Source organism: Xenopus laevis, chromosome 3L (genome assembly GCF_017654675.1).
Source record: "Xenopus laevis strain J_2021 chromosome 3L, Xenopus_laevis_v10.1, whole genome shotgun sequence".
NCBI lineage: Eukaryota > Metazoa > Chordata > Amphibia > Anura > Pipidae > Xenopus > Xenopus laevis.
This window is the reverse complement of record NC_054375.1, coordinates 156371945-156397830: the sequence shown is the minus strand read 5'-3', so window position 1 is coordinate 156397830 and position 25886 is coordinate 156371945.

Sequence of the window (25886 nt, the reverse complement as noted above, 5' to 3'; positions counted from 1 at the left end):
CTAAGGAATTATCCTTTGATCGTTCGATCGAACTATCTGCGCTAAATCCTTCGACTTCGATATTCGAAGTCGAAGGATTTTAGTTCCTAGTCGAATATCGAGGGTTAATTAACCCTCGATATTCGACCCTTAGTGAATCGGCCCCTTGAATATAGGTCAGACTGCCAATATGCATACCTAGGAATATGCCTAGGTCAAAAGTTAAGTATAAACATAATCTTGATGTCAAGCTTCTTTATAGGAAAAACAACATTGTTTTGAGAATATGACAGTTGCTTTCAAGGTTTCCCGTGCAAGTTGCACCCCCATACCTCACTGACTTGGACCAAATATAGCAGACACTTGCATCTTTATATAACCCACCATTTTCTCATGTTTTTTTCCACCACAACATGTTCTCATGTTTTTTAACGTACAATAAAATCCACTAAGAAATACTAATAATGCCATTGCCGTGTTTTTCCTGCCTTTTTTCAGAAGCAAAACTCTGCCTTTTTCATGGCAAAAAAACCCCAAAACACATGAAAATATTTTAATTTTGATGCTGCCATTTTTTCAGGATTTAATTCTGTACAAAAAACTTGGTAGACGTAGTTTGGTAAAACAAAATACATGTCAAAAATTCATGAATTTGTGCAAATATTCATCTCTGGAAAAAATTTAAATTTTAGAGCAAAATTGAACAAGGCACTCATCCGTAGTGACAGCCAGATGTCTGCTGTTTGGGCCATTCCTGCAGCCTTTATTATAAGCTTAGAGCCTTGAAGAGATCAGTTTACTCAATGCATTCTGGATTTCCTGGTTCCTAAAACTGTATACAATAGGGTTGAATAATGGTGTAACTAAAGTGTATAGAACAGAAGTTAATTTATTTACATTTATAGATAACCCTTTGGATGAAAATGTATATTTCGATATCAGTATCCCATAATATGTGCAGACAACAGTGAGGTGGGAGCCACAGGTGGAGAAGGCTTTCTCCTTCCCTGTCTTGGTGGAAATCTTGAGAATGCTGTGGGAGATACACACGTATGTTGTAATGACAAATGATAAAGGTAACAGTAACACAAGTACACTTGCCACTGGTATCATTATGGTCTCCATTGTGTTCACAAAAAATACATCAGTGCATGAGACTTCAAGAAGAGGAGCAAAGTCACAATAAATGTAGTCCATGGTATTGCATCCACAGAATCCTGAGTGTGAGATCATAGCTGTGATAGGCACACTCAATAATAATATTCCTAACCAAGACCAAATAGCCAATTGGAGACAATGCTTGTTGGTCATTATAGTGACATAGTGAAGTGGTTTGCAGATGGCCAGGTATCGGTCATAAGCCATTATTGTGAGTAGGAAACACTCAACTGCAGTGAATGCACCATAAGCAAAGAACTGAGTAACACAAGCAAAGGCAGAAATAGGGTTCCCATCTTTTAATAAGGTACAAAGCAAATTAGGCCCAACACTTGTAGAGAGCAAGATATCAGTTGCAGAGAGATTACTCAGGAAGAAATACATGGGAGACCTAAGGTGGTGACTTCCCAAATACAAAGCAACGATCATGAGGTTTACACTAAGTGCCATAATGTATATCACAAGACATATAGAGAAGAGCAGCACCTTGAGGCGATGAGTAGCAGAAAATCCCACCAGAAAAAATTCTGTTATTTTGCTTTCATTGCAAGTCCTTGTGTTATTCATTGTGAAATTAAGCTGCTGTAAATTTGCAGACAAGTAAAACATTAAAACATCCAACAGAATACCTTTTAAGAGAGAATGCTATAGGTATAATGACCTGAAAATGAAAGTTTTTAAGAAAATACAAACCACAATTAAATAGGCATTTGACCTGGGTTATATCCCATGTCCTCTACTTTCTCTTTTCAAAGAAGGTCAAAGTCTAAAAGTTCCTTCATTCCTCCTATCAGTCAACAATGCTTTTAAGTTCAATGACAGCCATTAATGGTCCACCATTATCTATGAAAAAAGGGCCATAGAGCTCTGTTTTGTAGATAATTTACTAGAACAGAAGCCTTTGCTAATATTAAAAATATGATTATAATTTAAGGCACATGTAAATGATTTTTGGATCTCTAATCTGACTGGCTCCTGAAGGACCTCCACAATTTGTTCTACCACTGTCAACAGCCATATGTTTCTAGAGTAAAATATATTCCGGGATATCATGGAACCTGTAGGATAATCCTAGTTCTGCAGCCCATAAACAACATGAAAGGAAGATATAAAAAGGACTCATTGGTGACAATGTATCTTCTCTGTACTATGCAGAACATCTGATATTTTCAGCCTGTTATAAAGCTTTGAGATTGTTCCTTGTGGAGTTCCAACAACCAAAAGAATTCCTTATAGACCAATTAGTCAACCCTTAAAGGGAACATGTAGTCCTAAGAAATAATTCCAAATTCTAATCTAATGTGCAAAATAAACTCAAATTACACAATATAAATTCTATAAATCTTGTTTCCTTTGAATGAACAAAACTAGATCTAGATGAATGCCAATTGTGTAATTTACGGACATTAATTCATTAATCAATTCTGACTCCATGGGGCAGATTTATATAGGGTTGAATATCGAGGGTTAAATAACCCTCGATATTCGACTGCCAAATGTAAATCCTTCGACTTCGAATATCGAAGTCGAAGGATTTACCGCAAATAGTACGATCGAATGATTAAATCCTTCGAATAGTTCAGTTCGAAGGATTTTAATGCATCGATTGAACAATTTTTCTTCGACCAAAAAAACGTTAGAAAGCCTATGGGGACCTTCCCCATAGGCTAACATTGCACCTCGGTAGGTTTTAGGTGGCGAAGTAGGGGGTCGAATTTTTTTTTAAAGAGACAGTACTTCGATTATCGAATGGTCGAATATTCGAACGATTTTTAGTTCAAATCGCTCGAATCGTAGTCGAAGGTCGAAATAGCCAATTCTATGGTCGAAGTAGCCAAAAAAATCATTTGAAATTCGAAGTTTTTCACTCGAGCTAGGTAAATGGGCCCCCATATGTTTCTATCTGTCTAATTTATGGCAAATAAATGAAAATATAGCAAATAAAATAAATGATTTCCAAATGGTCTATGGGCTGATCCTTATACACATTTCCCTACCAAAATATAAACCAAAGCAATTTACATAGCAGCTCAATGAAATATGACAGAATATACAGTTTTTGAAATAAATTCAGTGGCCCAGTAATAGACTTTGATGCGCATAAATAGTTCATTAGGGGGATATTAATACAAATGGGTTAGATTAATTAAGTACAAAAGTTTAGACTTGAAAGTTAGGCTTCACCATTTCATAAATAAACCTCTAACAATCCAATAAGAATACATATAAAGTGGGTACGTTTTTCTATGGTGGGCTCTAATTTTACACTTTCATAAATCTGCCCCTTAATATCAATTCAGTGAAACATAGACAAAGCTGTTTTCCTTCTAATGAATCAATGCTATGGCTATGATAAAAAGTAAAAAAAAAAAAAAGAGAGAACATCCAAAAGAAGCTAAAAACTATCTATTAAAATGTAAATGTCGGTATACCCCCTGGTTCAGCATGAGTGCAAGGTTTGGGCTGAACACAGTTTTTGCCTATTGTTTAAATTAGAAAATATAGAACAAAACATGGAGTTGTTTCATCGATTTTCTTTTTAATGAAAACATTAAGCAAAAAGTATTTTCAGCACAGAAAAATAAAGTATGGTACACTTGAAATACAGTTTAAAGGGGTGGTTCACCTTGAGTTAACTTTTATATGTTATAGAATGGCCAGTTCTAAGCAACTGTTCAATTGGGCTTTCATATTTTCTTTTTTTATAGTTTTTGAATTATTTTATTCTTTTTCATCTGACTCTTTCCAGCTTTCAAATGGGGGTCACTGACCCCATCTAAAAAACAAATGCTCTGTAAGGCTACAAATGTAAAGTTATTTCCTATTTTTATTACTCTTATTTCTATACTGGCCTCTACTATTTATATTTGCGTCTCTTATTCAAATCAGTGCATGGTTGCTAGGGGAATTTGGACCCTAGCAACCAGATGGCTGAAATTGCAAACTGGAGAGCTGCTGAATGAAAAGCTAAATAACTCAAAAACCACAAACCCTGGCCCTCTCCGTGTCTATACTTTCCGGGATAGCCCCTCCCCTCAATGAAGAACCCAACTCCCTAACTTAATTAGGAGGCCATCCTCCCCTTGGTGTCTTTTTTGGGTTCTTTTTCTCTCCTTCCTCTTGGAGTCAGGATCCTATTTCTTTTTCAGTGGAAGAAGAAGGGGCTGGTTATTAAATGTCCCAGACACAAGGGTGTTGCCTACGGGGCTTTCCCTTTGCAGCTTATCTCAGTATATCAGAAGCTCCGGCCTTTCTGCTGCGTCTCCTTGTTCATATGTCTCAACCGACCTGCCTCACCAAGAGTGTCCAGCAGCTTTGGGTTGGTCCTTTTTCAGAAAATACTTTATTTTTCAGAATAGGAGGGGTGGCAGCAGCATAGATAAAAGCCGATACCATCATAGGGGCACTGCAGAGGAACCGACGATCAGCTTCACAAACGTTTCAAGGTGCTCCACAAACTGCATTGACCTTAGGATAAATCAGGTGGATCACTTGCGCAAGTACTTCCTTACAACGGTGCGGGAGGGTGTCGTAGGGGGAGGAGCAGGAAGCCCTATATAAGGCATTCACCTGGCTGTGGCCTCGTGGCTGTTGATTTTAGTACGGTCTTACATCTGCAGTGCCTGGTAGGTAGATAGAGGGACATTTTAAAGGGGTACCTGCCCCGAATCTTAGAGGTTCTGTATTTATGGGTCTTGTTTTATTGTTGCCGCAGGTGTTTGTTTTTGAGCCCCTGTCTTGTCCCAGCTGCCACCCCAAATAAGTCTTCTTCCCCTGGGGGCAAGAGTATGAGGACCAGTCCTCTCCATCTTCAGAGGAAGAGGAGGAAGCTCAATCTTTCTTTGATTTTACATTCAACCCTTGATTAGGGCAGTAAGGGCTTCCTTGGCCTTAGAAGATGAGAATCAAGCTTCTACCTGTTCATCCTTTTTGCCATGCTCCAAAATGAAGAGGCAGACTTTCTCATTGCATCAGGAAGTAATGAATATGATAAAGACGGAGTGGGATATTCAGACTAAACACATTACAATGCAATCCAGAGGCAATATCCTTTTAAGGAGGAGGAAGTCAAGGATTTTTGCACCATGCCTAAAGAAGATGCTCCAATTCTGAGTATTTCTGAAAAAATACATTATTACCCATTGAGGATCATGCGGTGATGAAGGAACCAATGGATAAAAAGATTGGATGCAGACTTTGAAGAGAATATTTTCCACTGCAGGTGGAAGCCTTAAGCTAGTGATTGCTAACCTTTCGGTAGCAAAGGCCTTGAAGGTTTAGTTGGCAAACTTAGATGCAGCCTTAAGAGAAGGTCGGCAGACATCAGCAATTCTGGAAGGCCTCAAGGAATTGATTGTTAGGATCGGTATTTCTAGTGAATTCTTCTGTAGATCCGATTGACTTCCTAGATCCTTGGCTTTACCAGTCTCAGCAAGAAGGGAATTATGGCTTAGAGCTTGGGAAGCAGATTCGGCTTATAAGGCTTTATGTTCCCTACCCTTACAAGGAGAGGTGCTATTTGGAAAAAAGCTAGCAGATCTGATCTCCAAAGCCTCTGAAGTCAAGAGTCATTTGCTGCCTCAGAGAAAGAAATGGCAACCATGGAAACAACCATCGAGGGAAAAGTTTTTGGCTAAATTTAGATTTATGCCTTACAATCGTCTGCCTTTTCGTCACGCAAAGGAAACTCCAAGACAAGACAGTTGGAAGGCAGGTCAATCCAGTTTCTTTCGTCTTCCCAAAAGCAAGGCGGGGGAGAATTCCTGTAAACAGTTATGGTGCAACCCGGAAGCCTGCTCTGGGGGGGGGGGGAGACTTCATCTTTTTCAGGCGGCCTGGGAACTATCGATAGAAGACGGATGGGTCCTAGGGATCATAAATCAAGGTTATGAGTTGGAATTCAATGCAAGTCCTCCTTTTCCGGGGTTTCTAACGTCTCCTTTACCAACAGACGTCTGCAAAAGAGTTGCTTTACAAGCTTGTCCTATCAAGCTAGAAAAACAACAGGTGAAAGTGCATGTATCACTAAATCACAGAGGAAAAGGGAAGATTGTATCATACTTACCGTGATCTTCCTTTCCTGGACACTCCATGTCATACTTACCGGGATAGCCCCGCCCCAGTGCTCCCATCAGAAGGACCCTCCCCAAAGCTTTAAAAGCCCAACCCCACCCCCCAGTCCGGTGTCTCGTAATAAGCTTCTAGAAACTACCGAAAAAGGGATGGGAAACCTGACATGGAGTGTCCAGGAAAGGAAGATCACGGTAAGTATGATACAATCTTCCCTTTTCCTGGACACTCCATGTCATACTTACCGGGACTTAGCAAGCTAATATCCCAATGGGAGGGAATTTGTTACACATAAGGAAGTGGCCGAGTATAATCTATACCAGATAAAACTCAGAAGAATGAAACCCCCAAAGGTGGACCAAAATCACCTTGTGGAAATCTGTGAACTCTATTTTCAGAGGAAATGGACTGGAAGAGAATAAAGGAAATAGTACTCCTTAAAGGAACCCACACCAAAGTAATGATACCGAGTGTGAAACCAGCATGACAATTACATTTAAAAAGAGAGAACTCTCTCTTATTAAATAGAAGCGGATAGGAACCCAGAGTAACACTTCTACATAGTCTTACTCCTACTACATACCAGCACGTTTATTCCAACCGCATAACATCCACAAGAGGACTCTTGGAAATGGCTCAAAAGCATGGTACCTGCAAAAGAGGATTTAGTAGGGGGAAGGAAAAATACCATCACTAGTATTCTACATGACCCCACTCTGTATGACACTACCGGTACATGGCATCACCTAGTGTAGTTCCCCGTCTCTTTAATACTAAGGAACCTGTATTTATTCTAGACCATAACCAATACACCTCTCAATGAGAGGTCCGTAGAATGACATATGGAGAAGGAGAGCTGCCAATGTGGGAATACCTTACCTGCCCTCGGAGGTATCTAGAAGCATTCTACAGTCTGTACAGATTGAAATTGTTTTTTATCTTTAGCTCATGATCCAACACCAAACAAGACTGGATAGTATTAAAGATCAGCGTGCCCTGGAGTAGACCAGGTAAAAGAAATGCCTGCAGATATGCATAACCTTGCTATGATACAGTCCTCGAGCCTTCACAGATGTGACCTGTACATAGCTGGAGTTATTGTACCCCATAGATTGGGCCTATAAACAATCTGTATGGCCTGCTCCCATGAGTTTACCATGTAGGAAGAAATTTGAATGACTCAAGGAAGTATTACAACCAACAATACTGCTAGAGATTGGTTATTCTCAAATCCCTGGACATGGACAGTACCATCCTTAAGTGTTCAAGATTAAAATTAATCTAGGTATGGAGATATAATTATTTACCTATTATTCTGCAATGGAACTCCCCTACTAACCATACTAGCATGTCCAAGCCTGTTGGCAAGAGATGCAATAACCAGGACCTTGCCTAAGGCCGATACTGCAGCCTTGGTCTAAAAGGATAAAGTGTATAAGACCCTTTTTATAGCTTGATGTTAAGCCCTATGATACTTACCTCAACTAGCCAGGCCAGTCTATGGTGGTGTAAAAGGCTAAACCCAGAGTAACATAGACCTTTAGAAAACCCAGCATGCCAAGATTGCATGCTTCCTGTCCACCATATGGATTAACATTACAGAATAGCCTGTTATAACGAACCTGTGGATCAAAACTTTTAGCTATGACTGAATTGATGGAGAATACCTAATTTTACAGCCAGCTTTATATGGTACCCATTAATATAATATGTCCCATGAATATATAGTCTGAGAGCTGACCCCTATTGTATTGGAGACAAACGAAATAGGTCTGTACTATAAAATACCTCATTGCAAAGCTCTAAAACCCTGTGGCAGTAGTGTATACAGTATGTGATTTAACCAAACATTTGCACTGACTGATGCACCCACTGTCTTCCAGACTGAGACCAGATAAGTTGCACCCCTGTAACCAAGAAAGAGATCCTGATGAATATCATACCAGTTTTATAAATAGACCTTGATTTATCATTGGAATATACAGAACATCTATCTTGCCTGATATCCAGCTGTGGCGATATTAGAATCCTTGTTAAATGTATATATGACTGTATACATGTCTACGTCCATTTAGCCCCAGGCCAATCCTATCGCAGAAGCAGGATACGTATTTATCTTATTTTCTTAATCAGCAGGAATAAGTCCAGTCGTAGAACCTAGATTCTAATTAGTGAGATCCTTAAGACTGATAACTATTCCAACAGCCTATAGTTGAATGTAAGCAAATATATGGACCACGTCGACTTCAAAAGTTGTGGTCTACAAGTTCATGTTATAATACAGCCATTGTATAATACCTACCTGCTGTTTGACTATTGCATAACACCCATATGCAGTATAGTCGTATACCTTTAAACCAGAATTGGCCACTACTCTCACACCATCTTTGTAACGGTGCATAATCCTATATATTACATAGCATTTATATGAATCAGAATTGGCCTTAGCCAATCCATTTAGACAAGATACATGTCTACATCAGTTACCACCTTTACTGTATCTGTAACCCATATACCGATTGTGGAATACTTACTGGGACACAGTCCCCTAAGCCCTTATGGACTGCTGTAAATAAGGGTATAATACTTATATGCAACACAGCTGACGTACTTAATTAAGTTCATAATACCTATATCTGACTTGGCTAGCGCCTTTAAGTCAGTCTTGGCTGCTGTTATCAGCAAGCATACGTTACCCTATTGGCTTATTTGCAAGAGTAATCCATGCTTATAACCTAAATCAAAGTTACTTAAAACAGACATGACCCAGGGATACTGGAGCCTTAACTTGTGTTAGCATGCTTACATACAAACCTGAAGGCTATATAGGCACCCTCCGGAAATGCCTAGAACCTTACCACACCCATTACTCATCAGTTTAACATTTACCTTCAGTTTGGTTGTTCTATTGATTGGTGTCCAAACCAGAGAGATGTATAGCATGTTCATTTACTTTAGTTATAACCTTAGTAAGCACCAAAGCCACTGAAATGTTTAAGCATATACATATAGTAAGGTTATAGTAGTGACCAGTGGCTGGCCCAATTAATGTATGACATGTGCATTAGTATGTGGTTATTATAGCCAGCTCCCGAACCACTGATGTTACCCCATCTACATTCAGTTTGGTGTAATATTAAAAAGTGCCTATACCAAAAATGTCTAACATGTACATTCATATTTGGTTATTAAAACCAGCTCTGGAACCACTAAAAAGTTTCCACATATACAGTCAGTTTGGTTACTACATAATGCAGCAACAGGCCCAGAAATGTATAACATATGCATTTGTATTTGGTTATTCAAGCTAGCTCTAGAATCACTGAAATGTTTCCACATATACAGTCAGTTTGGTTACTGCCTTATGCAGTGACAGACACAGAAATGTATAATATATGCATTTATATTTGGTTATTCAAGCCAGCTCTAGAATCACTGAAATGTTTCCACATATACAGTCAGTTTAGTTTATTGCCTTATGCAGTGACCGGCCCATAAATGTATAACATATGCATTTGTATTTGGTTATTAAAGTCAGTTCTAAAATCACTGAAATGTTTCCACATATACAGTCAGTTTGGTTACTAGAAAATGCAGTGATAGGCCCATAAATGTAGAACATATGCCTTTGTATTTGATTATTCAAGCCAGCTCTAGAATCACTGAAATGTTTCCACATATACAGTCAGAGGGCACCAAAGGGTGTAGCGAAGGTGCCAGTGACTGGGAGGAGGGATGGCAGAGGAGGGGATTGGTCAACAAGGAGGTGGGTAGAGCAGGATAGGTTGGGGTAGAAGGGGAGGGTGTATATATATGCTGGCAATTACGTACCTGCTTCCTCTTCCCCCTGGATCCTGGAGCGCTGGTGGAGCTGCTGCCAGCAGCGTGTCCAGTTCCCATCATGGCAGACTTTCTAGCCGAGCAGGTGAGGGACAGAGTCGTGCAGCAGGGCACAGGCTGGGTGGAACAACTCCTCGCAGAACTTGTTCCCACTGCGTCCTTGTCCAGCACGGGGCGCAGCAGGCCTGTTACTAAGCGCACCACAGAAGGGCCTGCGCGCCGATCCCGCCCCCCCTCCCGTCTAAGTCCCAGCCCTCCTAGGCCTCTTACACGTGGCGCAAGGAAGCGAGCGACCGCTCGCAGCGCCTCAGTCACAACGAAGGCGGCTGCTAGTGCAGCAGGAGCTCCCCAAGTGGCGTTGCCTCCTGCGCAGCCGCAGCGTCTTCGCAGGGCGCAGTCAAAGAAGCGCCCTGCTGATAGTATCCCTCCTCCTGCCCCTGTGATTGCGCAAGCCGCATGTCAGCCTCCCCCTACCGTTCCTCCCAGCTACACAGCGCGTGTGACTCCACACGCAGGGCCAATGCTTCCTGTACCCCCAGCCACTGTCACTGCTCCCTCTGTGGCGTCTGAAGGGGATAGTGACCCCCCCTCTGTGTTATATTAATTCAGATCAGGCCTGTAGGGGGGGTTCTCGGGCGCACTTGTCCCATTCCCCTGACAGTGTGGTCTTACCACCTATTTTAAATGCTGTGCACAGTAGGGATTCTGAGGGTGAGCGGGCCCATTCATTTCGGGGGGTTGACAGGCACCTTAGCCCGTGCTCCATCATTGGGCGGGACAGACATGTTGCTCGAACACCTAGGGCTCATGCCCTCAGACGAGGTTCTCGGGCCCATTCTCCACCATCCCCTCACTCCTCTTCATCACAGTCACCTGCTGCATCCTCCCCTGCCTCTTCCTCACCTGGGAGCTCAGAGGATCGCTTCAGAAGAAAACGGCGCAAAACACACCGGGATTCCCGCCGGTCTCGCTGTTCTCATAGGGATGTCTCCAGAGCGCAACAACAGAGTGCTACTGCTACTATACCCCTGCCTTCCAGATCAGGTGAGTATGAGTGTTCTGGGCATGGGTGGGTACTAGTCAACAGAGTAGCGAGGTTCTTCTAGCACTTAAACAAATCTTAGGCAGGTTAGATGCCTCGTCTGCTTCTCCACCGGCTGAACTGCCATCCGCAAGTACATACAAAGATTCGTATTTTTGCGGGGTTAGCCCGCTGGGCTCTCATTTGTCAGCTGAGATCAAGGAAAAATTTGGAAAAAATGATTTTATTGATATTTGGTCTCTCATCTCACCTGATCAAGTGACAGTCGATAAAGAGAGGCGTTATGACAGAAGTGAAGATAAACACCATAGAGTGGCGAAAACATTTGGAAATTGGCTTCAAGCCTTCTCAGTACTCGCCGGTGTTATTGGTCTGAAGCATCCGCAGAAGTGTTCCCAGCTCTTTGTTTATCAGGACTTGATTTTTGGGGCGTACAAAGTACATGGGGGTTCAGCCTGGTGGAGATATGATGAAGAATTCAGGAGGAGGCTTGCCCTTAGACCAGACCTGGGTTGGGACATGAAGGCTACAGATGTGTGGATCAGACTCATGATGGCCCAACGACCCCCCCCCCTTTTCGGCGGGGGCCGCTGGGCATTCACAGGCCAGCTCTGCGGCCCCACGACGGCCCGGGGTCTGCTGGCTATTTAATGAAGGCCACTGCAGATTTTTTGCCTCCTGCAAATTTAAGCATGAATGCTCCATGTGTGGGGGAGCCCACTCAGCCCTTCGGTGCTTTAAAAAAGGCAAGCACCTACCAGCTCCCCCAATCCCAGGTAGGACAGAGAACCCCGGTGAACGTACTGGCAATGTCACATTGGCTAGATCGGTACCCCAAGAAGCGGGAAGCCGCCCTGCTTAGGTGTGGTTTTCTCTTTGGATTTTTTATTCCCTTTCAATTGAAATTCAAACCATTATTTGCCACTAACCTCAAATCAGCTGACCTGCACCAAGGTGTGGTTGCAGAAAAGTTACGCAAGGAGGTAGAGCTGGGTAGGATGGCAGGTCCCTTTGATACTTTGCCATTTCCCAATTTGAGGGTTTCGCCTTTGGGGGTGGTTCCCAAAAAAGAACTGGGTAAGTTTAGGTTGATACATCACCTATCCTACCCCAAAGGCGGGTCTGTTAACGATGGTATTAGCAGGGAAGATGCGTCAGTGTCTTATGCCCCATTTGATCGGGCAATCACATTGGTTAGGCAAGCGGGCAGGGGTGCGCTTCTGGCAAAAGCCGATATTGAATCCGCATTCCGGCTCCTACCCGTTCATAAAGATTGTTTCCATCTATTGGGTTGTTATTTCAATGAACAATTTTACTACGATATGTGCCTGCCAATGGGTTGCTCTATCTCATGCTTCTACTTTGAGGTTTTCAGCTCTTTCCTGGAGTGGGTGGTTAAAACAGGGTCAGGCTCCCATTCTGTCACTCACTACCTGGATGATTTCCTTTTTGTTGGCCCAGCTTCCAGTAACATTTGTACAGACCTGCTATCCACTTTTCGTTTTTTTCGCTCACAAGTTCGGTGTCCCTCTCGCCGAGGCAAAAACAGAAGGTCCTACGGTGGTGTTGACTTTCCTCGGAATTGAGATCGACACTGTTGAGATGGAATTCCGTCTTCCGTGCGAAAAAATGGCTAAGTTGCTAGCTTTGGTCGAATTGGTTCAGGGTGCCTCCAAAGTTACTTTAAAACAACTGCAGTCCCTGTTGGGGTTACTGGTCTTTGCTTGTAGAATCATGCCCATGGGAAGGGTTTTTCCAGGAGATTATCCCTGGCTACCAAGGGAGCGAAATCACCCCACCACTTTATCAGGATCACTAAGCAACTGAAGGAAGATTTAGAAGTTTGGAAACAATTTTTGCGGGCTTTCAATGGGAGGTCTTGCTGGTTGAGTCCCGAAGTCATTAATAGCGACTTGGCCCTGTTTACTGATGCAGCCGGCTCAATTGGTTTTGGGGCTATCCTCGGCAACCAATGGTGTTTTGGCGCTTGGCCACTCCACTGGGTCGAGACTGGCCTTTGTCGTAATCTAACTCTGCTTGAACTATTCCCCATTGTGGTGGCTGTGCACCTTTGGGGCACAGCAATGTCTCATAAAAAAGTTTGCTTTTGGACTGATAATCTGAGCGTTGTGTTTGCCATCAACAACTTAACATCTTCATCTTTACCTGTTTTATCTCTGTTACGACAGCTGGTCCTGCTTTGCTTAACACATAACATTTGGTTTCGGGCAAAGCACGTGCCAGGGGTTGACAATGCAGCTGCTGACGCTCTTTCTCGTTCACAGTGGCAGAAGTTCAGAGACCTAGTCCCGGAGGCCGATTCCATTGGTCGGGAATGCCCGATTTCCTTGTGGGAGATAGTGGAGCGCAACTTATGAACATGGTTCGATCTTCAGTGGCTCCAGCAACTTGGGTTGCGCATGGTAAGGCTTGGGCTGAGTGGTTCTCTTTGTTTCCAGTTGGCGCGGCTTGGTCATCCGACACCTGTTTTACGGTTGCGGTGGAGTACATTTTACAGCTTCGGGGCCACGGCCACTCGGTTGCTGTCGCAAGGAAACGCCTGTCGGCTTTAGCCTTTTTGTTTAAAACTTACGGGGGTGGAAGATGTTACCAAACGATTTCCCATTCTGCAGGCTATGAAAGGTTGGAGGAGGAGTTATGTTCGTAAAGAGTCCAGGAGACCTGTATCTTTTGCTCTGTTGTGCCGCTTGTTGGCAGTTTTGCCCGACGTGTGTACGTCTAGTTATGAGGTCTCCCTTTTACGAACGGCTTTTGCTCTGGCATTCTTTGCAGCGTTGCGAGTTGGCGAGCTGGTCCCGCCAAGTAAGTTCAAACCGGGAGGGTTGCTAGCTGGGGACGTTCTCAGTCATAACTGTACCATTCGTTTGCGTATTCGGAGGTCCAAGACGGATGTTATGGGACAGGGGTGTTGGATCTCGTTAACAGCTATAGCTGGTCCGGCATGCCCTTACACTTTAGTTTCCAATTTTTCTTTAATTCGGGCTCCTAGTGTCTGTTTCCTTTCTCATCTTGATGGTTCCCCTTTGACTCGCTTTCAGTTCGCGACCATATTTAAAACGTTGTTTGGCTCATCTTGGTTTCAATCCGGTTGATTTCGGAACTCATTCGTTCCGCATTGGAGCAGCGACGGAGGCGAGTCTGAGCGGTCTCAATGATGAACATATTAAAAAGATAGGTCGATGGAAATCAGCATGTTTTACTACTTATGTTCGCCCCGATTTACTGACGCCTTAATTTTTTGCAGGGCCTCCAACGGCGACGGTTTGGCTGGTCGGGCACTCCTATATTCGTCGGGCTGAACAAAGAGCGTCCATTCGTCCTGGAGGAGACACCTTGGGTTTTAGAGGGGTTCAATTTCAATGGCGCGGAGTGGGCGGGTTACGCTGGTTACAGGTTTTACCTGAGGTGGTGGCTATCAGCAGAGTTACTTCCCCCCCAGTGGTGCTAGTTATTCATGCTGGTGGGAATGACCTCGGCCAATTGCGTGTAGCGGAACTGTTGTCTTTGATTCGGTCCGATATGGCCAGATTTAAAGCCTTTTTCTTTGACATGGTTCTGGTCTGGTCCGAAATTGTTCCCCGGCTCTCCTGGCGGGGCGCTAGGGATCCAGATGCGATAGAAAGGGCCCGGCGTCTTCTTAATGCTAGAATTTCCCGTTTTATTCGCGACAGGGGGGGTGTTGTAGTCCGGCACCGGCAGTTGGAATGTATTGATCAAGGTCTCATGTTGCGCGATGGTGTTCATTTAAATGATATTGGCATGGACATTTTTCTTTCCGGTTTGCAGGATGCTATTGCTGAGGCTCTTTCGCGTTTGGGTGGGGGTCGGAGTTCAGTGTAGGTTTTCATGAACTCCTCCGTGGCGGTGTAAAAGTGTCCTTGCCATTGGTTATACTGTATCTGGTTGGCGGAACCTACATGCCCACCGCGGCTGCGGTGGCTGGCATCTGGAGATTAATGGTTAGTGATGTAATGGCAAGCTTTGTATGTTTACGTTATGATTAATAATCTGTTCAAATAAAAAAAGCTGTGGCCGACCCTCACCCACAAAAAAGGAAGTTTTGTCTCATTGTGTAGCACCTAACCATCTTAACTGTTTATACCCTTAACAAAATAAAATCACTCTGAGACAAAACTTCCTTTTTTGTGGGTGAGGGTCGGCCACAGCTTTTTATTTGAACAGATTATTAATCATAACGTAAACATACAAAGCTTGCCATTACATCACTAACCATTAATCTCCAGATGCCAGCCACCGCAGCCGCGGTGGGCATGTAGGTTCCGCCAACCAGATACAGTATAACCAATGGCAAGGACACTTTTACACCGCTGTGACAATGAAATATGAAAAGCAATGGAAATTTTTTTTTTTTTTTTATTTATAAACAATAGTAGAAAGATATAAAATGACATAAACACGGAGGAAAAAGACGGGAGGGTGGGAGGGCAGCTCCACCAGCGCTCCAGGATCCAGGGGGAAGAGGAAGCAGGTACGTAATTGCCAGCATATATATACACCCTCCCCTTCTACCCCAACCTATCCTGCTCTACCCACCTCCTTGTTGACCAATCCCCTCCTCTGCCATCCCTCCTCCCAGTCACTGGCACCTTCGCTACACCCTTTGGTGCCCTCTAGACTGTGAGGAGGTATGTGCTTATTGTGTAGCACCTAACCATCTTAACTGTTTATACCCTTAACAAAATAAAATCACTCTAAGCACATACCTCCTCACAGTCTAGAGGGCACCAAAGGGTGTAGCGAAGGTGCCAGTGACTGGGAGGAGGGATGGCAGAGGAGGGGATTGGTCAACAAGGAGGTGGGTAGAGCAGGATAGGTTGGGGTAGAAGGGGAGGGTGTATATATATGCTGGCAATTACGTACCTGCTTCCTCTTCCCCCTGGATCCTGGAGCGCTGGTGGAGCTGCCCTCCCACCCTCCCGTCTTTTCCTCCGTGTTTATGTCATTTTATATCTTTCTACTATTGTTTATAAATAAAAAAAAAAAAAAATTTCCATTGCTTTTCATATTTCATTGTCACAGCGGTGTAAAAGTGTCCTTGCCATTGGTTATACTGTATCTGGTTGGCGGAACCTACATGCCCACCGCGGCTGCGGTGGCTGGCATCTGGAGATTAATGGTTAGTGATGTAATGGCAAGCTTTGTATGTTTACGTTATGATTAATAATCTGTTCAAATAAAAAAGCTGTGGCCGACCCTCACCCACAAAAAAGGAAGTTTTGTCTCAGAGTGATTTTATTTTGTTAAGGGTATAAACAGTTAAGATGGTTAGGTGCTACACAATAAGCACATACCTCCTCACAGTCAGTTTGGTTACGGCCTTATGCAGTGATAGGCCCATAAATTTATAACATATACACATTTTGTTTCCACATATACAGACAGTTTGGTTACTGCCTTATGCAGCGACAGGCCCATAAATGTATAACATATGTATTTGTATTTGGTTATTAAAGCCAGCTCTAGAATCACTGAAATGTTTCCACATATACAGTCAGTTTGGTTGCAATATTCAGTAGTGCCAGGACTAGGAATTCCTACATCATGCAGACAGAGCACTCTGCCCAAGAGTAAAGAGGCCCCTTTCTCTGGCTGCCCATCCCAGCTAGCCAGTATCAACATGCTCACACATATACACACACATATATAAACACATATATATACTGGCTAAACAGTTTACTTCCTTCCATACAGCAATGTCTAAGCTTCTAAGCTAGCTAAATCAGAAGCAGAGTAGAAGAAGTACATGTTAATTTAGTTCACAAACCTATACTATAAAGGAAAGAGTTGTAACACAGAACCTTACCTGATGTTTCAGATAATCAATCTGAACTGCTAAGGGAGGGGGTGGGAGGGGATCTACCTGTTCATTAACTGAACCTGAATACTGACCTCCAGACTAATTACCCAATTACCTGCAGCTGCTGTAAACCGAACCTGCAGATCAACATAGTATTCTCAGCGCTCAAATAAGAAGGCTAACATTGTATTTGCAACATTCACATCACATATAGACAAGTCTTGCCTTAATGCTGCTTTCAGACCCTGCAGATCATCATTGCATAGAACTGCTCTCAGCTGCTCTCAGCACGTAGAAACAGTATTGCATTATCACTGCATTGCATTATCATTGCTCATAGAACGTATATATCAGCCTTGCAGCTGCACAATTCTTCCAATGGCCAACATGGCTCATACTTTTTTAAGAGTTAGGAGACTCTGGAACAAGGTGGCATTCTCAGCTTAAATTTAGCTTTAACTGCCAGTAGATTTAAGACCTCAGGGTTTTCTTTTATTTAACCCTGGAAGCTGCCAATTACCTCAACCTTGGGAAAGTCTTTTGAGTGAGGCAGCTGGCTCTGACACCTAAATTCCTCCAGAAGAAAAAAAATAATACCCCCATGTGGGGGAAAAAAGAGAAGGAGGCCATAAGGTTCAGGCCGCTAACTAAATATTTGTTATCAGAATAACGTACCTAACTGCCACCTCCCTCTCCCATCCGTAAAAAATCATAAAGGGTGTATGAGCCATATAACCCAATGCCGCTGGACGCTTTTTAGACATGCCCAGGTAGGCATACGGATGGGGGGACATAGCACTTGCCACAGACCTGGATGTAATCAGGCTGGAGGGCACATGGATCAAGGAAAGCAATGATATTAGCCACAGTAAAAACTGTGCCTACCTGATCCAGATGTTTAAACACTGAAGATTCCACCTGAGGTAATGTGCTTAGGGGTAAAAGATCACCAGGACCAACCCGAGTCCCTAGGACGCTAACAGCAGCCCTACTGCTTCCCCAAGGTTAAAAAGAAAACTTGCTTCTAACAGGAGCAAAAAAAAAAAACTGAAGCAGAAGGAAAAAAAGACACCGGACTGGGGGGTGGGGTTGGGCTTTTAAAGCTTTGGGGAGGGTCCTTCTGATGGGAGCACTGGGGCGGGGCTATCCCGGTAAGTATGACATGGAGTGTCCAGGAAAAGGAGTGTACTCTCGGTTCTTCATAGTCCAAAAAGCATCAGGATCATGGAGACCAATATTAGACCTGGGAAGAGTCAACAAAGCATTGAGAATCCAGCATTTCAAATGGAGTCAATCGAATCAATAAAGTCGAACTGGATGTGCACCATGGATATCAGAGATGCCTATCATCACATGCCCATAGCCACAGCAGATCAAAAATTCCTTCGCTTTGCTGTAAAAAAATCAGTACTATCAATTCAGGCACCTACCTTTCGGGCTATCAAAAGTGCCGAGAGTGTTCTCAAAGGTGTTGGTTACTCATCTCAGATGGAAGAAGGTCTGCCTTTTCCACTACTTAGACAACATAATTTAGCTAGCATGTCCAAGAGATCACCCAAAGGAATCTGTGTTTGAAGACCTTGGCAGCCCATGAATGGCTCATCAATCAAAGAGTTAAACTTACCGTGATCTTCCTTTCCCTGGCCCTATACATGTCAGGTTTTCCTCCCTTGGTCAATAATAAGGTTTAGAACTTGGTACTAGACACAGAGGGGAGGGTGGACTCCTAATTTATTAAGTTAGGGGGTTGGGTTCTTCATTGAGGAGAGGGGAGGGGCTATCCCAGAAAGTATAGACATGGAGAGGGCCAGGAAAGGAAGATCATTATAAGTATGGTACAATCTTCCATTTTTCAGCACAGAAAAATAAAGTATGGTATATTTGAAATACAATTTAAAGGGGTGGTTCACTTTAAGTTAACTTTTAGTATGTTATAGAATGGCCAGTTCTAAGCAACTTTTCAATTGGGTTTAATTTTTCCTTTGTTTTACAGAAAGAATTATTTTATTCTTATTCATCTGACTCTTTCCAGCTGTCAAATGGGGGGTCACTGACCGCATCTAAAAAACAAATGCTCTGTTAGGCTACAAGTGTATTGTTATTTCTGATTTTTAGAAAAAAAATTGAATTACATATTTCTATACAGGCCTCTTTCTATATTCAAGTCAGTGCATAGTTGCTAGGGTAATTTGGACCCTAGCAACCAGTTGGCTGAAATTGCAAACTGGAGAGCTGATGAATGAAAAGCTAAATAACTCAAAAACCACAAATAATAAAAAATGAAAACCAAATGCTGATTGTCTCAGAATATCACTCTCTTCATCATACTAAGGGGCAAATTTACTAAAGGGCGAAGTGACTTATAGAGAAAATTCACCAGCACTCAGTACTTTGCCGATTTACTGATGGGCGCTGGCATAACTTTGCTAGTGAAGGAGATAGACTTCGCACTCTTACGCCAGGCGAGGTTTCGCTCTGGCGAAAGAGCGTTACTTCGCAAATTCACTAAGATGCGCATTTTACTGAACATTAAGGGGCAAATTCACTAAGATTCTAAGTTGCGCCAGGCGCAACTTCGGCGCGCTTCGCCGCACTTCGCCAGGCGTAGTTTCGCCAGCGCTCCGCAAATTCACTAAAATCCAAAGTTGCACACAGGGGTAGCATAAGTTTGCGAAGTTGCGCTAGCGTTGATTTGCCAAGCGAAGCGAAGTTTCGCTAGCGATGGTTCATTTGCATACGGCGCCAAATTCAAATTTCAATGGAGGAATACGTATCAGCACTACAAATGCCTAGAAAACCTTCAAAACATCAAATAAAAAAATTATTTTGCCCTACACATGTGCCCACTGTATAGGTAAGTTGCCATGAGTCAGGAAATGTAGGGGGGAAGGAGGGGAGCCCTAAAAATTTTTCGATCTTTTTCAGCCTATCACCCATAATGTAGAAAACACGCCAGCGTTTTTTGGGACTTAGAAAAAATGTTGACTTTTTTTGAAGCAATCCCTATCTTCTCTATTGCGCTTCTCCAGGTCTGAGGTGGCGAAGGAAGTCTAGTGTAAAAGGTAGCGTTCAGTACACTGCGCGCGTTAGTGAATTTGCGTAGTTACGTCCGTAGCGAAAATTCGCCAGGCGTAAGGGTGCGAAGTAACACTAGCGAATCTACGCCAGTGTTCGTTAGTGAATTTGCAAAGTAACGGAAACGAATTGACGCTAGCGTTCAGCGCTTCGCCCCTAAGTGTTCCACCAGACTTGCCTTCGCCAGCTCAGACGCAGAAGTGCAATGGAATGCATAGGACTTCTTAAATTTTTTGTTGAAAAATTTTCTAAGTCCCAAAAAACGCTGGTGTCTTAGTTTTTTTCAGGGTAATAGGCTGCAAAAATCCGTAAATTTTTTTTGGGTACCCGGGCTCCCCATACATTTCCTACCATATGGCACATAAAAAATACACTGGGCTCATGTGTAGGGCAATATAACAACTTTATTTTATTTTTTTAAGGTTCCCTGGGCTTGTGTAGTGTAATGTATTTGCTGCAACATATACGTCCATTGTACTTTAACTTCCCACCGTATGCAAATTAGCCAAACTAGCTTCGCTTGGCGCAGTAGCGCTAGCGAAACTTCGCCAGAATTCTTAAATAAATAAATTTATGGATTGCACACTCAGACAAAAATAGTAAAAAAGGCAGCTTTTTTTTTTTTTTTTACTAAGTGTTTGTGCACCTGATGAAGACCACTATGGTAGTCGAAACGCGTCGGGTTTTCTGCTATCATGTAAGTGTTTAATAAACTTTGATTATTTTTTCAAGTCTGAGTGTGCAATCCATATATTTATTTATTTAAGTGATACTCGTCAGGAGGCTTTAGTGAATTAGCGTTGTCCTGGCGAATCTACACCTGCGGAAGTGTTGCGATGTGAGCGAAGCCGTCGCTGGCGAATTTACGGAGGTTAGTGAATTAGCCCCAAAAAGTCCATTTAAAGGTGAACAACCGTTTTAATGGAAGTTATATGTTAATGACAAACTGACAAAGCTGGAGACAGAAGATCTTGGGGTCACAAGACAAACCTGCCTCCAGGCTTATTTCTACATAACGGCTTCTCCAGGCTGTGTAGAAATGTATGAACATGTGTTAAATGTAGTTCATGACCAAATGTATGATCCTACTAACTATAAATTATTAAGGAGAGCAGATAATTTGGGGATAAATATTTCATTGTGGGACAGAAACCAGTTCAGTCTGTGACAATTCTCTAAATTGCTCATTGATTAGGAGAATGGTGCTTTAAATGGATGATAAGGTAACCCAAGTGTATTCATATAATATAACCAGGGACATAACAGCAGTGTGCCAGGCCCTCCCCGCCAGAAAAATATTCAGAGGGCCCGACGCACATAGGCACGAGCGGGTCCCTTTAAAGAAAAAGAAAGTGGCGGGAGGGGGATTTCATCCCTATAGAGGAAACAGACCCAGCCCCCCTTTCCCCCTCCCCCCACTCATGACCTCAGGGTCTGCTTCCTCTATAGTTACACATAGTGACAAACACAAAGTCCTCCTCATTCAGTCAAAGTCACATTCATTCTATACAGGTAATACGGCAGAGTCTCTTTTAACATCGATCCACAGAATGAGACCCAGTCCAGCATACACAGTTCCACCAGGTAACTCAACAAATAAAGGCACAGGGTTCCTTTGGGTAAATCTCTAGCAGAACAATACCTTTACTCCCACCAATAAGCCTCCTTCTCAGGGGTAGGGGAATCCCAACTGTTCCAGGGAATCTTCCTGCCTCAGCTAGGGTAAATTCCAGAGAGGTGCCAAGGTGGGGTGCCCTGCTGCAGCCAGGATGTACCCCAGTGTCTCTGAAGAACATGCCCCAAGCCAGGAGCTACACATGCAGCTTACTCAACCCAGGCTGGTGCTGCAACAACCCCGACCCCCACTTCCTAGACCAACAATACTTTGTTTTGTAGAGGGAGCGATTTTTGCCAGACCACCTGGGATAAACTGGTATGTCCACTTTGTACCTTTATTGGGGGTTGGTCAGTACTGGGTACTGTTCTGTGCCTTTCCTATAATGAAAATTATTATTGGTTTATTTATTTATGGTTTATTTTGTTTAAACAGAGGAGGTAGTAGATGCTAATAGTAATTCTGATGGCAGGAAGTATCCACAGAAGAGCTTTGATTAGGGAAGGCTATTAAGTCTCCTGATGGAATGAAGAAGTGGAGACCAAACCAGTGTCTTGTTTTTTTCCAGCACAAAATCCACTTAAAAATAAGAATAATGTTACTGGCATTATTAGTTCCTGTATTTTTTAGATTCAAAATTCTGTGTTTTTCATGGGGATACAAAATCCAAAATGCATGACAATATTTGAATTTTGATCCTGACATTTTTTTCCAGCATTTTATTCTGTACAAAAACTTGTTAGGCGGGAAATTTGGCAAACAAAATACATGGCAAAAAAGCATGAACTTGTGCATATATTCATCCCTGGCGAAAATGTAAAATTTAAAGGAAAACTGAACCAGGCACTCATCCGTAGAGACATATGTCTGCTGTTTGGGCCCTTCCTGCAGCCTTTATCATTAGCTTAGACTAGAGCCTTACAGAGATCAGTTTACTCAATGCATTTTGTATTTCCTTGTTCCTAAAACTGTATATGATGGGGTTGAATAATGGTGTAACCAAAGTGTACAGAAGAGAAATTAATTTATTTACATTTATAGACAGCCCTTTGGATGAAAATGTATATTTTGAAATAAGTATCCCATAATATGTGCAGACAACAATGAGGTGGGAGCCACAGGTGGAGAAGGCTTTCTGCTTCCCTGTCTTGGTGGAGATCTTGAGAATGCTGTGGGAGATACACACGTATGTTGTAATGACAAATGATAAAGGTAACAGTAACACAAGTACAGTTACTACTGGTAGCATTATGGTCTCTATTGTGTTCACAAAAGACACATCTGAGCATGAGATTTCAAGAAGAGGAGCAAAGTCACAATAAATGTAGTCCAGGGTATTGCATCCACAGAATCCTGAGTGTGAGACCAGAACTAGTACAGGCACGCTTAATAATAATATTCCTAACCAAGACCAAACAGCCAATTGGAGACAATGCTTATTGGTCATTATAGTGACATAGTGAAGTGGTTTGCAGATGGCCAGGTAACGATCATAAGCCATTATTGTTAGTAAAAGACACTCACATCCAGTGAAGTAACCAGAAGCAAAGTACTGAGTGACACAAGCAGAGACAGACATGAGGTTCCCATCTTTTAAGAAGGTACAAAGCAAATTTGGCCCAACACTTGTAGAGAGCAAGATGTCATTTGCAGAGAGATTACTCAGGAAGAAATACATGGGAGACCTAAGGTGGTGACTTCCCAAATACAAAGTAATAATCATGAGGTTTACACTCAGTGTCATAATGTATATCACAAGACATATAGAGAAGAGCAGCACCTTGAGGGGATGAGTAGCAGAAAATCCCATCAAAAGAAATTCTGTTATTTTGCTTTGATTGCAAGTCCTTGTGTTATTCATTGTGAAATTATGGAAAGGCTGTAAATTTAGAGCAAATGGCTAGTAAAATATTAAAAAATCCAACAGAATACCTTTTAAGAGAGAATGCTATAGGTATATTGACCTGAAAATAAAAGGTTTTGAGAAAATACAAACCATAATTAAATAGGAATTTGACCTGGGTTATATCTCCTGTCCTCTACTTTCTCTTCTCAAAGAAGGTAAAAAAAGTCTAAATGTTCCTCCATTCCCCCTATCAGTCAACAGTGCTCTTAAGTACAATGACAGTCATAATTGGGCCACTGTTATCTATGATAAATGGGCCACAGAGCTCTGTGTCGTAGAAAAACTTACAGCAGCCTTTGCTAATATTAAAAAAACCCCATTATATTAATGTTCAAATGCACATTGTTCTGCTCAGATTGCCTTTCAGGCATGGGCACATTTAAATGATTGTTGGATCTCTAATCTGACTGGCTCCATGAAGGACCTCCACAGTTTGTTCTACCACTGTCAACAGCCATACGTTTTTAGAGTAATAGATACTCCGGGATATCATGGAACCTGTAGGATAAACCGAGTTGTGCAGCCCATAAACAACATAAAAGGAAGATATAAAAAGGACTCACCGGTGACAATGTATCTTCTCTGTACTATGCAGAACATCTGATATTTTCAGCCTTTTATAAAGCTTTGAAATTGTTCCTTGTGGAGTTCCAACAACCAAGAAAATTCCTTATAGGCCAATTTGTCAGCCTTAAAGGAAACATGTCATCCTAAGAAATAATTCCAAATTCTATTCTATGTGCTAGTCAGGCAAAATAAACAACTTACAAAATATAAATTTTATAAATCTTGTTTTCTTTGAATGATCTGCAAAACTAGATCTAGATGAATGACAATTGGGTATTCATAAAAAATGAATTACGTACATTAATTTATTAATCAATTCTGACTCTACATGTATCTATCTGGCTAATATATGGCAAATAAATTAAAAACAGCAAATAAATAAAATAATAAATGATTTCCATATGGTCTATGGGTTGATCCTTATACAAATTTTGCTACCAAAAGATACACCAAAGCAATTTACATAGCAGATCAATGAAATATGACAGAAAATAATTCCAGTGGCCCAGTAATAGACCTAGATGCACATAAATAGTTCATTAGGCAGCTATTAATCCGGAAGGGTTCGATTAATTAATTCATTGCCCAAGTACAAAGTTAAGACTTGAAAGTTAGACTTCACCATTTGATAAATAAGAATGAATAGAAAGTGGGTACGTTTTTCTGTGGTGGCCTCTAAATTCACATTCATAAATCTGCCCCTTAATATCAATTCAGTCAAAAACAGACAAAGCTGCTTTCCTTCTAATGAATCAATGCTTTGGCTATGATAAAATATAATAAAAAGATATAGGGTAACATACAAAAGAAGCTAAAAGTTATCTATAAAAAGGAAAAGGTCGGTATACCCACTGGTTGAACACAGTTTTTGGCTATGGTTTAAATTAGAAAATATAGCAATATACATCTAATTATCTACCTCAAGAACCAAACATGGAGTCGTTTCATAGATTTTTTTAAAAAGTATTTTCAGCACAGAAAAATTAAGTATGGTATATTTGAAATACAGTTTAAAGGGGTGGTTCACTTTAAGTTATATTTTAATATGTTATAGAATGGCCAGTTCTAAGGAACTGTTCAATTGGGCTTTGTTTTTTCTTATTTTTTTTTTTTTTTTTAATTATTTGCCTTTTCTTGATGTCCTACAGGCAGCATATAATGGGTTATGGTCTGATCCAACCCTGGTAGGACAGAAGAACAAATACCAATAAACCGAGACCATATTAGGCCCCCATCTTACTACCGTCCCTTTCCTACCTCTGTGTATCTAGGTAGGAAGTGAAGGGACCGCTGGTCCGAAGAGCCGGGCCCTGAGGGATCCGAGGGCCATATGAACAATCACCCAAGGGTGGGTTGCCCAGTGGATCACAAGACTCCCTTAGGCTTACCTGGCAGGCGGACTGGTGCAGCAGAAGTCTGGCAGCGCCATGAGGAGAAAAGCCTGCCCGAGATTCACTGCTGCTTCGGATGCGAGGCGCTGGGAGAGCAGGTGCAGTGATATCGTTACAGAGTGCCGCTTCCTACATGGCAGTAGCTATGGGAGATCGGTGTGGTAAGAAAGGTTCTTTATGCACATAATGACAAATTATACCGGCGTCTGTAGGCTATTTAGGAGGCCTTCCTACACTGATCCTTGCTGGTTATTGCTGTTGCAGTTCCTGTAGTTGAGCTGCCAGGCTGCTGAGTAAATATTCGATACTGTGAAGGTACATATTGGTAGCCTTCTATGCTTATCAGTGCAATTTACTTGAGTAAGGAATGGTTTTATTATTATCCCTTTGTACTTTTCCTTAGA